Source organism: Musca autumnalis, unplaced genomic scaffold, assembly GCF_047663935.1.
Source record: "Musca autumnalis isolate F117 unplaced genomic scaffold, ASM4766393v1 scaffold_2, whole genome shotgun sequence".
NCBI lineage: Eukaryota > Metazoa > Arthropoda > Insecta > Diptera > Muscidae > Musca > Musca autumnalis.
Genome location: NW_027411755.1, coordinates 226623232 through 226636836, shown reverse-complemented (window position 1 = coordinate 226636836; position 13605 = coordinate 226623232).

The following is a 13605-nucleotide window of genomic DNA, read 5'->3' as shown; positions in this document are numbered from 1 at the left end:
TAAGGGCACCAGGCTGCCTCCAGATAAAAATACAAAAAAAAAAAAACATGTAAGAATTAAATTAATTAAAAATTAGTTTCCTTTAGTTTACGAAGAAGACTAAATACCAAATTTCAGCAATTTCGGTAAAACAATGTGGCTAACCTTCAAAATACCGAAATTCGGGAGGTACTGTTCCATGGAGGCTATATCAAAACGTCGATCTATACCGATAAATTTCTGACGGAAAGTTTGTAGACTCGAAGAAGACCTAATACCAAATGTCCGATAATTCGGTAACATAATGTGTCTAAAACCTTCAAAATACCGAAAATTAAGAGATACGCTTTTATGGCGGATATAGGAAGACGTAGACCTATACTGATAATTCACTTCTGGAATATTTTATATCCCCATGGAAGACTAAATATATTGAATATTGACGTCACAACCTTCAAAATACCGAAAATCGGGAGGTACCGCTCTATGGGGGATATATGAAGGCCTGGACCTATACGGACAAATGTCATATGTAAAGTGTTATGCCCCAAATGAAGACTAAATATCAAATTCCAGCCATTTCGGTGGATTATTGTGGACACAACCTTCAAAATGCCGAAAATCAGGAGGTACCGTTCTATGAGGGCTATGTGAAGGCGTGGACCTATACCGACAAACTTCATATGGAAAATTTTATACCCCAAACGAAGACTGAATACTAATTTTCAGTCATTTCGGTGGATTATTGTGGCCTACTTACTTACTTAGTTGGCCCATTACAGAACATTTGTTCTATAGACCGAACTAAGAAAAGATCTCCATTCCTCTCTGTTTTTCGCTTGACTTTTTGGAATACCGCGCCTTTCCATTTCTTCATCCACTTGTTTGCTCCATCGAAGCTTAGGCCTGCCGATTCTGCGTGCACCGCCATGTGGCATGTATTCATACGCCTTTTTAGCGGGTTCATCATCGCTCATTCTCATGATATGGCCTAGCCAACGCAATCGTTGCATCTCGATACGTTTAACTATATGCATGTCTTTGTATAGCTTATATAGCTCGTGGTTCATACGACGTCGATATTCACCGTCAACGCAAATCGGCCCGTAGATCTTTCGAAGAATTTTCCTCTCAAACACACCAAGCACTGCCTTATCTGCTTGCGCAAGTACCCATGCTTCGGAGCCGTACATTAGCACGGGTAGTATCAGCGTTTTGTATAGTGTTATTTTTGTTTGACGAGATGTGGCTTTGTTTTTAAATTGCTTACTTAATCCATAGTAGCATCTGTTGGCCAATACAATTCTTCTTCTTATTTCACAACTGATGTTGTTTGTTGTGTTTATGGCAGTGCCGAGGTAGACGAAGTCTTTAACTACCTCAAAATTGTAGGTACCAACTTCTACGGTTGGTCCGAGCTCTATGGACGCTTTGCGCGTCGACACCATCAATTTGGTCTTTTCGCCGTTTACCGCCAGACCCACTTTCGCAGATTCTGCTTCGACCTTCCTAAAGGTATCAGTTACTTCCTTTACTGATCGTCCCATGATGTCTATGTCATCAGCATAGGCAAGTAACATGTGGCTATTGGTGTAAATTGTGCCATTTCTTTTGACATTTGCATCTCGTATTACCTTTTCCAGCAAAATGTTGAACCGGTCACACGAAAGGCTGTCTCCTTGTCTGAAACCTCTTTTGGTACAAAATTCTTCGGAGAAGTTCTTTCCAATTTTAACTGAGGACCTAGTATCACTTAAAGTCATCTTACAAAGCCGGATGAGCTTTGCGGGGATACCAAATTCAGACATTGTGTGGAATACCTTTCATCGGAGGGGACTGTCGAATGCTGCTTTATAATCGACAAAAAGGTGAAATATGTCGATCTGCATCTCTTGGGTCTTCTCTAGGATTTGCCGCAGGGTAAATATCTGGTCAATGGTGGACTTGCCAGGTCTAAAGCCACATTGGTATGGTCCAATTATTTCGTTGACCATTGGCTTTAGTCGTTCGCACAATATCCCTGACACTATCTTATAGGCAATAGGGAGAAGACTTATGCCCCTATAGTTTGAGCATACAGTCTTATCTCCTTTCTTGTGGACGGGACATAGGATGCTCAGGTTCCAATCATCGGGTACGCGTTCTTCCTGCCAGATGGTGCTAACTAGCTGATGCATACACCTTATCAGCGCGTCGCCTCCGGTTTTAAACAGCTCGGCTGGTAAGCCATCGGCTCCTGCTGCTTTATTATTCTTCAGCCGGTTGATTGCTTTTTTTACCTCATCTTGGCCGGGCGGTATACATTCTATACCATCTTCTGGGATTGGATCTGTGGTATCATCGTCTTCGCTACTATTGGATACCAGCAGATTGGAGAAATGTTCCTTCCATATCCTGAGCACGCTATCTGTATCTGTTACCAGATTACCTTGCTGGTCTCTACAGGAGGATGTGCCTGTACCAAAGCCATCTGTTTGATGTTTCACTCTTTGGTAGAATTTTCGGACTTCATTCTGTCTCCTGTACATCTCGATTTTTTCACACTCCCGCTTATCCATTTCTCTCTTTTTCTTGTGGAAAAGCCGTTTCTCTTCTCTCCTTTTCTCCCGATATCTCTCTCGTGCGCTACGCGTTGCTACTGATTGTAAAGTAGCTCTATATGCCGCATTTTTCTCTTCGGTAGCAGCACGACACTCCTGGTCATACCATGAATTCCTTTGTGGAGGTCTCTGGAATCCAAGTGTGGATTTTGCGGCTGTTTGCATGGAGTGGGCAATATGCTGCCATTGTGTTGTTATGTTATCGGGACAAGGAGTGCTCGCGTTAAGCAATTGGGCTAGTTGAGTGGAATATGCTGTGGCTATCTGTTGTGTTTGCAGCTTATCGATGTCCAACTTCCGCGTTGAGTCTGTTCGTGCTTTATTTGCAAGTCTTTCATTCACTGGGGTGAAGCTGGATACCAGATGTTTTAGTCTCCGACTAACTACGAATCCGCAACCAAATTCATGCTTTACGTCATGGCAGCTATAATACAGTGCGTCACCTTTAGGTGTTGTTGTGACGCCTTTCCCAATCCATCGTATTTCCTGTATGGCAGTAATATCGGCCTTGTACTTTTCAAGTACGTCTGCCAATGCGAAGACTGCACCTTCTCTATAAAGAGTGCGAACATTCCAGGTGCAGATTCGCAGATCATGGTCCTTAAAACGTTTGCGGGGTTCGTCAACTTTAGAGGGGTTTGTTTTTCTTTTCTTTCGTTTTTTCATAGTAGGATGTTTTTTCTAGGGGAGGGTTACTAACCCGACGCCCAAACCCAAGTTTTTAACGTTCTTATGGGTGAACGGGATTATTGTGGCCACAACATTAAAAATTCCGAAAATCGGGAGGTACCGTTCTATGGGGGCTATGTGAAGGCGTGGACATATACCGACCAACTTCATATGGAAAGTTTTATACCCAAACGAAGACTAAATACTAATTTGCAGTCATTTCGGTGGAATATTGTGGCCACAACATTAAAAATTCCGAAAATAGGGAGGTACCTTTCTATGGGGGCTATGTGAAGGCGTGGACCTATACCGACAAACTTCATATGGAACGTTTTATACCCCAAACGAAGACTAAATACTAATTTTCAGTCATTTCGGTGGATTATTGTGGCCACAACATTAAAAATTCGGTTCTATGGGGGCTATATTAAGGGGTGGACCTGTACCGATAAATTTCTGGGGGACAGATTTATACCCCCGGACCTGTACCACAAAAAATCTGGGGGAAAGTTTTATATCTCCAACCAAGATTAAATACCAATTATGGATTTTCGGAGGAATATTGAAGCCACAATCATCAAAATACCGAAAATCGAGAGGTACCGTTCTATGGGGGCTATATAAAGTCGTGGACCTGTAACGACAAATTTCTGGAGGAAAGTTTAATACACCCAACGAAGACTAAGTAGCGAATTCCAGCCATTTCGTTATGGTAATGAGGCTAAAACCTTCAAAATACCGAAAATCGGGCGGTACCGTTATATGGGGGCTATATCAAATCGTAGACCGATACATCCCATTTGCAATACCAAACATCCCAGGAGGAAAAAAACTTCTCTACAAAATTACAAAGCTCTATCTTAAAAATTGCGAGCTGTATCTTGATTTCAGCAGACTGACAGACGGACATGGTTATATCGACTTAGAATTTTACCCTGATCAAGAATATATATACTTTAAAGGGTCTTCGATGAATATTTCGATGTGTTACAAACGGAATGACTTTGGAACGATGTAATCACAACCATCCACAGTATATCTGGCCAACTGCCCCAATTGCTTAACGAAAGTACTTCTCGTTCCGATAAGATATTAACAAAGAAGCCCCCTTCATGCAAACAAAAGCAAAATCCATACTTGAATACTAGAGACCTCCACCAAAGATCCAACTATATGACCAGGGGCCTAATTACGACATTCGATTCGATCGAGTATTTGCTCGATAATGAACAAATCAAACTATGAAAACCTATTCGCGTCACCAACCGTACATTTACTAAGGTAGATACATTAGCAATTTGTTACAACAATGTCAACAAGTTTTACAAAAATAAATCATTTCGCACAGTTTTCTAGCACAACTTCATTCCGAACTTATTATTCAACGATTTCAATAAATATTTAGATTTGTTCATTAGTAAAATTGTTTTTATAGTTTTTGCTTCAAAATAAACACATTTTTTACCATCTACCTTCTCAATGTTCTTTTAAGAACACATAGGTTTTCATAGTTCGATTTTTTCATTCACGAGTAAATACTCGATCGAATCGAATTTCGTAATTAGACCCCAGGAATGTATACAGCTACTATACAATCAGTAGCAACGAAAGAGATTAGCGTACGAGAAGATACCGTTAGAAAAGGAAAAAGGAAAAACGTGTTTTCCGCAGGAAAAAATGGAGAAATTGAAATGCGGGAGTGTAAAAAAATTGAAATACACAGGAGCCAGAACGAATTCCGGGAGTTCTACCAAAGTGTTAAACTTCAATTGAATGCCACACAAAATTTGCTAAAAGTGCGGTTTGAGGACTCGTTTCGAATCTATTTGACTTTTTTTGTATAAGGTTGTTCTCTTGGTCCCTATCACAACGGTACTTTTTTCGGGAGTAAGTCCATACTTGCTTGAGATAATAGTCCAAAGTCTCCGAAAACCCTTACCGGCACATAGTAAAATAATGTCTAGTGTGTAAGATAACTCTCAAACTTTTTCAAAATGTTCTTCCCAACTAAGATTAACGTAATTTACTATTGGTATATGTCAATGACTTCGTACCACATTACGGTATCTACAGATACCACGTATATTGAAGCAAACTCGTGATACAAAATCAATATCTTAATATATAAAAGAACTTAGTGATGACTAAGTGAGTTACTGACATATCATTGCACAGAAGAAACCGCTGTTCTTGTTGTGTAGAAGTGAGATAAGGATAGGCATGGACGGATGCGAAAAGTACTAAAAGGCACTAAATATGGTACCCTTTGAATTAGGAAAACGGGAAGAACTAGAAATCTGATATTTAGAATGAGGTAACTGATAGTGAATTAGAAAGATGTACCAAACGGTTTGTGGAAATTCGATCTATAAGTGTACGAAATCTTCTAAAAGTTACTAAATTTGGTACCAATTGTATATTTTGGAAAGTTAAAGCTGAAATCTTTAAATTTGGTATGGAAATCAATTTAATGACATCAGTATAGTAAATGTATCGAGTTAGGTTATGTCATTCTAGCTAATGTTCGGTGTCAGAAATGTTGCGGAGAATGAGCCTTACAATCCCATTGGGCAATAGTATTGGGTTAAAGGTTACTGTGATGTACTCTCTGAACCAATTCTTGGCCATTTGTAAACTGTGTCACCTAAATGTTGCTTTCTCACAGCTGGTTGATTTTGTAACAAAAGTATGTGCCTGCCAATGTAGTGCCACATATCCTTTTGTTTCGGTATGATTCATTTCCTTATCTTATACCTTGTTTGGATTCGTCTTAAATCACCACAAAATTTTCCCACCAAATTTCACAAATACCACATCAATTTGCACCTAATTATTCGGCTCATCGACGGGTATTAAAACACAACAGAATGAATAAAAACAAAAAATCCCATTAAAATGATCTATAAAACAGATCATGCTCGTTAGGTCACATAACGACTTGACCACCTTATTAAGTCTCAATTTAAGGAACAAAACTGAATGATTCATCCACTCACTGGTGATTGAGACAGCAAAGAAGTTGAGATTATAATTTTTAAGTTATTAAAATGAAATAAATTTTATGTTGAAGTATCGGCTACGATGTGGATATGTTTGGGTGGTACACCATTGGATTCGTTCGTGTTCATAGCTGGTGAATGCTGGTGGTCGTCGATCGTTCGTTCGTTCATTTGTTTACTAGGTAGGTATTTATACACTACAGGGGTGGTCTTCGATTGTCTCTGACCACATACCACATTTGTATCTGTGGTTATCATTTAATTTCCAAAATTTATGTATTTATAATGTTGTGGAACAAAGAAACGTAGTTCCCCACCCCTTCAATATCCACTTAATAACCGAAAAAACATTATAAATTTTGTGGTTACCAAATTGTAGATTGCTAAGGAGGAACACCAGCGTGATTTGTTACTTGGCAAACAAATTAAAGCCACTTAAACCATTGACTGTTATGATGGCATCATCCCTAATCCCAGGGTTAATATGAATAACAAATGCATATCTGGACAAAGGCAAAAAAGAAGTTATAAAGAATTAACCGGTGAAACCTCAACAAAAAATGAAGACAGAAAAAACACTTAAAGCGACAAAGCGGGAGATTTTCGAATAGTTAATGAAATTATTTCATCAAAAATGAAAATCACAACCAAACAAACAAACGAACTCGACCAACACCCCAAGTGTCTATGAGAACACAACACTTTGATGGTGTTTAATACTGTGGCTGATGTTGGTTTGCTGTAGCCCCAGCCAGCCAAAGGAGCATCTGAACAACAACAAGAAATGCTATCTAAAGAAGTCATAAAATAAAAATTGACCGCATACATGGCCAGTCAGTCATTCAGTTTACTGGATGGTCGTTCGTTCGATACATTAAAATGTAGATTGGTTCAATCTTTGCCTTCTTTTTTTGATGTTGATTTTTGTTGTAGTACCCCCGCCCAATTGAGCTGCGAGAGAAATAACCGCTAATAAATTTCAACACACCAAGTTTATAAAAGATAACAAACATATGTAAAGATGCACATACTCAAACAACATATAGTCAATGTTTTCTGCTGTTTTTATAAGAGTGAATGAGCGAACTTATTCAACAGTCACTCAAAGAAAAATGTTTGTTAGAGTGGTGTACAATATGGTGACCCAAACAAATATTTTTTTTTTTTTTGGATTTCCTAGCCTCTAACTTTTCGTATTGATTCAAAAATATTATACATATATATGAAATTTTATGGCGATCGGTTAACATTAACCCGTGCCAACCTGGCGATTTTTGTTTCCACAGTAATTTGTATATAGCTACTAGCTGACCCGGTCCCGCCTTGCTGGCCCGCACAGTGTTGCCGCTTGGACAAAAATCAAAAAATGTGATGTTAACTTTTACATATGTTTATGTTTTTTTCTTACAGTGAACACATCCGATACAACGAATCTGAAAGAATTTTGTCGATATGTGCATCCATAATAAAGTTATAGCTCTTTAAATATGAAAAATATTTCCCAGGTGATCTAAGGCGATAACGATATGCAATTTGGACGACATTTAAAATAACAGTTTCTGAAAAATTTGTTGGTAATACTAAAAGTTTTGGATGGGGATTTGATGAGTTGGCTATAAATATAACGTTTTAGTACAAAAAGGTGACATTAACTGCACATGGGCAATGTACCGTTATCAAGAAATCAAAATTTAAATTTGATAAAAAAAAATCAAAATTCTTAATATTTAGTAGAGCAGATCTTTTGATTGCCACCTATTGCCACCTTGGCTCCTGTTTTCCGTTAATTGGACATCTCTTCCAAATCAAAATGTGTAAAAACATTCTGCCCATCCCTGCAACCTTCTGAGATATAGCGGTTCAGATTTTATATAGCCCATATATATCTTTTCCCGATTTTGCTACAACTCGATCAATTTTGATAGAATAGCCTTAAAATTTAGTATGTGTTATACTCTTAGGCCCCTGAATAGCTACACCGATTTTCACAAAAATCGGTTCAGATTTGGATATAGACCCCATATATATCTATCCCCGATTTTGCTATAACTCGGTCAATTTTAATCGAATAGCCTTGAAATTTTATGTGTGATAGTTTCTTAATATAATTAATAGATTCACCGATTTTCGTAAAAATCGGTTCAGGTTTGGATATAGCTCTCATATATATCTTCCCCCGATTTTTCTATAATTCGTTCAATTTTTGATGAAGAGCCTTCAAAATTAACATGGTATTCCTCAGGCCCCTGTTCAGTTTTACCGTTGACCTGGGTTGATGAATGTTTGCACAAGTACCTATGAGGGCACAGGCCTAAGAAAATATTCCATGTTAAAATTAAAGGTTATTTTTAAAAAAATTGACCGATTTATAGCAAAATCCGTTAAAGATATGTATATTTCGTCACCATAAATGCCCGAAGACGTAACCGACATGAAAATCGAAATTAGTTTTTTTACGTAATCTGATACATAAAGCTAAAATACATGTCCTGGTCAAATTTCAAGCTTCTACGTTCTAAAACAACGATCCTATTCAAGAAATTGCATTTCGGAAAATAAGAAAATATTGCAGATTTTGTTGTAATGGAGGATCTCAAAACTAAGCACTTCAGCGGTTTTGGTTTCACTACTTATTCCCCTTCTAATATGATCGATAATATCCCATATATTCGCCTTCATAAGATTAATATTCCATAAAACAGTTTTTAACTTTATAACGTTTTTTACTTCTCCTGTAAAGTTTTGGATTTGTGGGTTACGTTTTCGGGCATTTATGGTGACGATATGGAGGCTATATCCAAAAACCCACTTTTGCGAAATCAAGTCAAAATCGGTAAAACTGAACAGGGGCCTGGGGAAACGTCCCATGTTAAATTTGAAGACTATTCATCAAAAATTGAGCGATTTATAGCAAAATCGGGGAAATATATATATATAGGAGCTATATCCAAACCTGAACCGATTTTTACGAAAATTGGTTAAACTACTCAGGAGCCTAAGAAAATATCAAGTATTAAATTTGAAGGCTATTCGATTAAAATTGACCGAGTTATAGCAAAATCGGGAAAAGATATATATGGGGGCTATATCTGAATCTGAACCGATATGGACCAAAGTTGACATTTTTCATTCCTGTGCCCTCATAAGTGATTGTGCAAAAATTCATCAACCTAGGTCAACGCCTTCTATTTTTGTCCACATTTGTATGGAAGCGGCAACACTGTGGCCCGTCGTTTTGGGCTTCCATGTAAGCCTTAGTAATCTATCAACAATTTATCTATCTAATATTTATACCTCTAGATTTTCGAACCGATTTGACGATATGTCGATGTTTTGGTATAACCCTCATACAATGGTATCTCCAGATGTAGAATAGAAAGTTACTTAAATTATAGCTTCCACCATACGATGTGTAAGGGTATAATTAATTTTGTGATTCTGTTTGCAACACATCGGAATATTCGTCGAAGAACCTATAAAGTATGTATTAATTTGTGATCAACATAAAAAATAAGTCGATATAACTATATCCGTCTATCTATTTTTTTTTTAATCAAGCTCGCGATATTTGACATAGAACTCTTCAATTTGGTACAGAAGTTTCTATTTATTACTCGTAGCATGTTTGGTATTGAAAAGTTATTATATCAGTCCACATTTTGATATAGCCGCCATACCACTGACAGCCCGATTTGCAGTATTTTTAAGGTTTTAACAACATTATCTTACCGAAATGACAATGAAGGCATAGAATATTTCTGTAATAAATTATCGACATAGGTCCACGTTTTGATAGAGCTACTCTAAAACGGTACCTCCAGAGTGTCGATATTTTGAAGTTTTTAGCCTCATAATCCCACAGAAATGGCTACAATTTGGTATTAAGTGTTCAGAGTGGGTATAGAATATAGAATATTCGGTACAGGTCCAGGTTTTGTAAATAGTCATCGCTAGATTTTTAACTTCGGTATTTGTATGTGTATAGCCACATTATTCATACGAAATGGCTATAATTGGTACTTAGTCTACTTGGGGGTATAAAACATTTCTGCAGAGAATTATTGACATAGGTCCACGTTCTAATACAGCTACCATAGGACTGTACCTCCCGAGTTTCAATATTTTAGAGTTTTTAGAGTCATAATTCCACCGAAAAGGCTACAATTATGGGTATAAAACATTACCGGTAGAAGTTGTTATGTAGCCTCCATTGAACGATACCTTCCGGTTCTCGGTATTTTCAAGGTTTTAGCGGCATTATTCAACATTATTGCACACAGAAGGTTGTGGGTTCGATTCCCCGGCCAGGTAACATCAAAATATTCAACGATGGCAAAATACCCCTCTATAAAGTGGTTCGGACTCGGCGATAAACAGTAGGTTCCATATCATTGAGCTAATATGAATCGGGGTGCACTCTTTGATATGAGAGAAGTCTCCCTTGTCCCGTCTTGGATGTTTGTGGAACAATTATATATATTCAACATTATTTGGTATGTGGTCTCCTTTGGAGATATCAAATATTTTAGCAGATAATTTTCGGTAAAATCTACGTTTCCATATAGCCCCCATAAAACGATACCTACCGATTTTTGGGGATTTTTTCAACCGAACTGTCTGAAACCTGATTTCAATATAATTTATGCTGATGGGTAACGTCGTTTTTACTTGTTGTTAACAAAGTGCTGTTTCATTGAGCACGTTATTATTTTACACTTTTAAACATGAAACATCGGTAATTCATAAAAATGACTTCAAAATGCTAGTTGAATTTATCTAGACTCTTCTGTATTTCAAGCCCTAAAGTTATTGTTCACGGCGTAAAGTTAGTAAATCTAATCAGAAAGAATAAAATTTTGAAAATATGGACGCAATCGCGATATTCTGATTCAAAAAAAACCATTATTGACAGAGGCCACAATTACTATTGTTTTTACTAATATGTCTAATAATCTCTGAGTTCGCGGTTTGTTAAAACCTGTTATGGGAGAGGTCCCCCATCCCCTCCATTTTCTGTATTCTACCACCTTATCAACCTTCACACACGGAAGTCTAATTTAGAATATCATGTCAGTCTTAAAGAATTTATATACATTTTGATAGATCATAGCATAGTTTACCCGTCATTTTAGTGACTATTTCACATTTTTAGACGTTCCAGTTATTTACCATCTTTAAAATTACGTTTTGCCTGATTTCTCAATAATTTTTTTTTTTGAATTTCGATCACTTAGCATTTTACATTATCGAGGTTGTACTGTATTCCAAAATGTGGGGTTGATCGCGCCTTCCCACTTATTGAAGCCAGTGTTTATAGCGTTTTTGTAGTCACGCTTACTAAAATTAAGGATATTATCTATAATAATACATTTTTGAAATAGGGCTGACCGCGATATTCCACTTCCGAGAGATGACCATTCAGGATCGAGGCAGTATTTACCATAGTATTGCAAGTAATTTTTAAACAATACGTTCAAAAATATCCTTAATTTCACGTTTTCTTAAACCATTTTGTGGGGGAGGTACCCTGGTCACTCCACTGACCTTTATAAAAAATAGCTAAAAACCTATTCTCAGACCTAAAAACTCCGCATACAAAATTTCATCGAATTCGGTCATGCCGTTTCGGAGGAGTTTAATTTCGAACATCATGGCAGACTCGAAGAATTTTATATATATATATATATATATATATATATAGATATTAGCCGACCCGGTCCGCTTTGCTGGCCATTGAAACAGTTTTATGTTACCTTTTCTTAAGTCAATTATATTTTTCTTGCATCGCTAATTAGTCAGGATCTTCAAGTGTCTATAAATAAAAAATCTTCAGAAATGTTGGTGTTGATATGCAATTTTAATATACCGTCAAAGAACTGATGACTTGAGGCATGCATTTATTTCATCTGCTGGAAATGTTTGTCTGAAATCTAAACGTTAATTGCTTCTTAAATCCTTCAGGAATCGATCTATAACTCCTAGGGAATTTTTATGTGCCATCCTATATTTGTTCCAAATGATAATTTCTATTTAATATTACATGTGTACCCCTTATTCACATGAATTTCCAATGGCAACTTAAGGACCGATGGTGGAAGTACCTTCTTATAATGTATATCTTATAAACCAGATGAAGCTTTAGCTGTCGATATGTTGTCTTCTAATCCAAAAACTCTTTCTTTCCAATAAGAGCAAATCTTCGTTAGGTATAACATTGATTTTTAACGTTCGTAAGTTTTAAATATATAGCTCTTTTCTGAAATTCAACAAAATATATAGCATATTTCCAACATTGGCCATCTCTGTACATCATCTGAAAATGATATGGAAATCGGTTCAGAAGTTTTGGAGATATAACTTATTTAAAAAAGGCATGGTCGGGCCTTTAGATCTTAAATATGTTCCTAGGGTGGGGGACACAACCACCATTGCAAATTCATTTTCAAACCGATACGTTCGCAAGATTTACAAACATAGCGTTTTTAAAAAAATAGGGCCCTCCGAAATTCGACAAAATATCCCAGCAAAAAGTTTGCCTCCAAAGAGACAGTTAAATCATATGTACAAGTGATTTGGGAGTGCATCAAATTATGCATTTTCACTCATGATTTTTACAAGAGCGTGACTACTGAAAGATCCATTGCACTGCATTTTAACTGACCCATTGGCACTGCATTTTAACTAACCCTTTGGCACTGCATTTTAACTGACCCTCTGGCTCTGCAGTTTAACTGACCCTCTGGCACTGCATTTTAACTAACCCTTTGGGGGTAGAATAGGATGCATTCCAAAGCACGTGTTTTGATACATTCTGCGGAATGTGTGAATTTATTATTTGTGTTAAACAAAAATACTAAGAACTTAACATTAACACAAATTATGAAAATTCTCCATTGAATTCAATCGCACCCATGCGTGCTTCCTCCGCTCCTCATTTAATCCAAGCTGAACTGTTCTTGCTTCATCTGCTAAATGGTTTTGTTATTGACTTCCCATCACCAGTTAAGATTTCTACATGTACTCCAACAGCACCCCATTGGGAAATTTTCTTACCGAAAACATGTTTGCAAACACTGTGCAACAATTTTAAGGTGATCTTGTGCAAACAATTCGAACTGAGGATTTTTTGAAAGTACAGACCCAAACGACAAGAAACCCTAGTTGGGTTTTGTTGTGTCAGATCCAGCTCGGATTTTATGGCCCCATCTAAACATGGTTAAATATTGAGTTTTTAAAGAAATTTGGGGCTATGCTCTGAAACCAATGCAAATCTTCTCTGAAGCAAATTTGTAGATAAAGACAAGAATAAAATATTTGGAGAAATAATGAACTCGAAAAAATAAATTTATTGTCTCAAA